Source organism: Trachypithecus francoisi, unplaced genomic scaffold (genome assembly GCF_009764315.1).
Source record: "Trachypithecus francoisi isolate TF-2019V2 unplaced genomic scaffold, Tfra_2.0 Lachesis_group3, whole genome shotgun sequence".
Lineage (NCBI taxonomy): Eukaryota > Metazoa > Chordata > Mammalia > Primates > Cercopithecidae > Trachypithecus > Trachypithecus francoisi.
This window is the reverse complement of record NW_022681468.1, coordinates 23,632,356-23,636,683: the sequence shown is the minus strand read 5'-3', so window position 1 is coordinate 23,636,683 and position 4,328 is coordinate 23,632,356.

Sequence of the window (4,328 nt, the reverse complement as noted above, 5' to 3'; positions counted from 1 at the left end):
CTGGTGTTATCTTCAATGAATTATATCTATGTTTTCTCATTCTAAAATTAGGGATAATCAGTGTCTACTTCAAAGCTATGCTGAGAGTTAAGTGATATATGCAGAATACTTAAAAAGTGCTGGCTACAATGTAAGTACTAAAAGACATGACTAATTTTCATTGTTAATGTACTATTATTCCTAGTTATTGATTATTATATTACACTCTGGCAAAATATTTTACTCTGTTTTTATGACAAAAAGAGTGAAATATCAATATTCATATTTTCATTAATTTTCAGTATGATTGGTATGCAAATTCTTGTATTCACCCATTTCCCAGATGCTTACTTTTGTAAAAACATTCAAAGATAATGTCTAGTTTCTAGACTACTGAGATAAAACAAAAGATTCCTGAGATGTGCAAGCCTAAAACATTTTGATTACATCATAATATAGGTGAGTATGTATGATATAGACAAATATATTTTAAAAATTTAAAAAGTAATTATGCAGCTTTATCACAACATCAGATCTGACCAAAACTATTTCTTTGATTCTATTAATTTACTTTCAACAATAGAAGAATTTAAAAATTACACAAAACATTGTAGTATTTTGACTCAGCCATTACTACAAAGGGAAAAGTTTAGTTTTGGTTAAATTCAGAAGAAACAAAATTCACTCAAGATTTCATAAACTGGCCGGGCGCGGTGGCTCAAGCCTGTAATCCCAGCACTTTGGGAGGCCGAGACGGGCGGATCACGAGGTCAGGAGATTGAGACCATCCTGGCTAACACGGTGAAACCCCGTCTCTACTAAAAATACAAAAAACTAGCCGGGCGAGGTGGCGGGCGCCTGTAGTCCCAGCTACTCCGGAGGCTGAGGCAGGAGAATGGCGTAAAACCCGGGAGGCGGAGCTTGCAGTGAGCTGAGATCCGGCCACTGCACTCCAGCCCGGGCGAAAGAGCAAGACTCCGTCTCAAAAAAAAAAAAAAAGATTTCATAAACTATGCAAGGGAGCACAGTTATTTCTCTCACCAAAATCTTCTAAGTCTATTTTTGTGATTAGGGAACATCCAGACTATGTTTTTTTGTTTGTTTGTGATATCCCAAGAGTTTGGAACCAAGGCATTTATTCACTCAGTAATTTTCTCCTGTTTCTCAAGGCAGGTTGGACACTGCTCTGGAGGCCCACAGTCCAGAGCAGAATGCCAGCACTCAAGTGATCATGTGAGCCAACATAAACACAGAATTACAAACTTTAGAACACTGAAGTGTTACAAGTGGCAGGTGTTAAACAGGAATAGTACAGCTATGAAAAAATGCAATGGAAGGAACTGATTAAACTATAATGTATTAAGTGTAGAGCAACAAGAAAACATACTGGCCATTCATTGAGGGGTAAAATAGAGAGATTATGTGATTACTTTATCAGTTAGGGGTGTTTTGCTAATTTCTTTTGGATAACTTTTTTAGCCAAGGTTTCTCAAACTTGGCAATAATACCAGTACTTTGGAGTGGATCATCTTTTGTTGTGGGGGCCGTCCTGTGAATTGCAGGGCGTTTAGCGCCATGCCTAGCCTCTACCCTCTAGATGACATTAGCACTCAGTTGTGACAACCAAGAACATCTCCAGACATTGCCTAATATGTTCTTGCGGAAACCTTCTCCTCTAACGAATTGTGAATCAATGGGCTAAAATGGCAAAAAACAAAACTTAAAGTGACTGGTACCACTACCATCTATTTTGCTCACAGGAAAAGAGGCTGCTGCTTCTATTGATTCATTAAGGACTCTAAGATTCTCTTGCATTTCCTCATTCTTATGCTTAACGTTAAGCATTATGTCCACATCTGAGGAAAAGAAAAAAAAAAAAAACAAGGTAAGGTACAGTGCTGCTGTGCCTGTCCCTTATCAGGAAAACCCACATTTTCCCTTGCCTTGCACATCAGCCTAATTTTTGTTAAGCTCTCATGAGTGGGAACTGTGTCTTACAGCCATTCCTAGTTCCTAAAGAAGCTGACTCTCTTTCCCATGTCTGTCACAGATGGAGAACAGAAAAAAGGACTTTTGGAATGGATATGGTGTTACTGACCAAGTGCTAACTGTCATGCGTGTCTGTGTGAAGAGACCACCAAACAGGCTTTGTGTGAGCAATAAAGCTTTTTAATCACCTGGGTGCAGGTGGGTTGAGTCCAAAAAGAGAGTTGGCGAAGGGGGATAAGGGTGGGGCTGTTTTATAGGATTTGGGTAGGTAAAGGAAAATTACAGCCAAAGGGGGTTGTTCTCTGGTGGGAAGGAGTGGGGGTCACAAGGTGCTCAGTGGGGGAGCTTTTTGAGCCAGGATGAGCCAGGAAAAGGACTTTCACAAGGTAATGTCGTCACTTAAGGCAAGGACCGGCCATTTTCACTTCTTTTGTAGTGGCATGTCATCGGTTAAGGCGAGGCAGGGCATTTTCACTTTTTTTGTGATTCTTCAGTTACTTCAGGCCATCTGGGCGTATACCTGCAAGTCACAGGGGATGCAATGGCTTGGCTTAGGCTCAGAGGCCTGACACTAACCATGCTTTATAATAACTTCTAAACATTTCTCTTATAACATTTTTACTTTTAATTATGGATTTGCCTTTTTTCCACAATATATTTATGTTCTTATTCTCAAATCCGCTATATAAATAATATATTTTAAGTATCTAGTTTTACTTGTGATGATTTAACAAGTCAGTGGATAGAAGATTTCATTTGACTCTATACTTACATATTGTATAAACCCATATATATATATAATATGTCTGTGTGTACTCTTATTCAGGTGATATTCTTCAACCACCTAGATGAATCGCCATGTTCATTTTTACCACTTATTCTATGCTTATCATTTTGACATTATAGGGATATACATTATATTTTTTCTTATTACCAAGTTTTTAAGCACTTAACTGCAAAATGAGAAGTCATATGGTGAAGTTTATGACGTGTCCCATAGTAAGAAATCAATATTATTTATGGAATAAATAAATAAATGGAAAAGTCTAGTATGGTTGACTGATAATTATAGTGAAATCTCTTTTAAAATGCAATTACTCTTTAAGACGTGCACAGCACCACAATATTGAATCCTAATGGTACCATCTCATACCATCAAAAGCTTTTCGTAGGCCATCCAATCATAACACCAAATTCAGAAAAATAGAAACAAAGTTACATGTGAATAGAGAATGTGCTATAATGCATTAGTGCTTTCTCAATTAAAAAAGGAGATCAGTAAATATGCAAACACCACTCACACCAGAAGGTAACATTTCTGTCAAATAAAGAACCACTTAGAATGGATGTAAAAGATTAATGCTTTCACCAGCCTTCACTACTCAGCTTTCTCTCCCACTCTTTATGGAGTGATGGAAAAAAGTAAGCAATAAATCAATCAAAATGATCCAATGATATGTACAAACATTCCTGATTTCTCTCTTTCTTTTCTTTCTTATTTATTATGGGAAAGACAAAGTTTCTTTTCAGGTGTGTAGCCCTGGACATCCTGCTGTTAGGTTTGTCTTACAAACCCTTGGTGCTGGTTTGAGGAGCAGAAACAGCCTCTGCTGGAATCAAGGTGTTGACAGAGGAATATCTGGTACAATTGATTCTTCAGCTGGTAGACTTTCTTTAGCTGCCTCTCTTCCTCCAAAAGGAAATGGTATAAGGCTGCAAGCACAGAAATAAAAATAGTCTTCAGGATAATTAAAGAAAAAAAACAAAACAGCACCTCATTATGCAGTAATTTTTTTTTTTTTTAGTACTATGGATGTTCTTGAAATATACTAGAGACACATGTGCCCAGCTTCCTGCTGAGCCTCTGTCCTGCAGACATCTGAGCAAAAGCTGCTGTTGTCAGGGATTTTTCCCAGTCTTCTCAGAAGTTCACTCTTGCACAGTAGGGTCTTAGAGGAAAAAGGATTAAAGTCCACTTATGTAGTCTGAAATATATGGATGTAGAACTTGTCAAAATACATGTCTCTGACTAGAAAGGCAGCTGGCATTAACTCATTTAACATACAAGGAAAACTACCCCTGAGTAATGGTTTTCAGTCTATTTGTTCCGCTCTGACACATAAACAGACAACACTCATATATGTGCATCACCCAAAGTCACACTGAACATCCAGCGAAAGAGTAATATGATTAACAGTCTCCGATTCATTCTTATTTAAGAAAAGGTAAAATGTTGCAATTTTTGATGTTTTATCCTTAGGATATTTCACCATTACCTGATACACTAGTGAGTTGTGACACTTGGGTGAGAATTTCTAATACAGAGGGCCCTATCTTGAAGTTACTTCGAAAAACAGCTA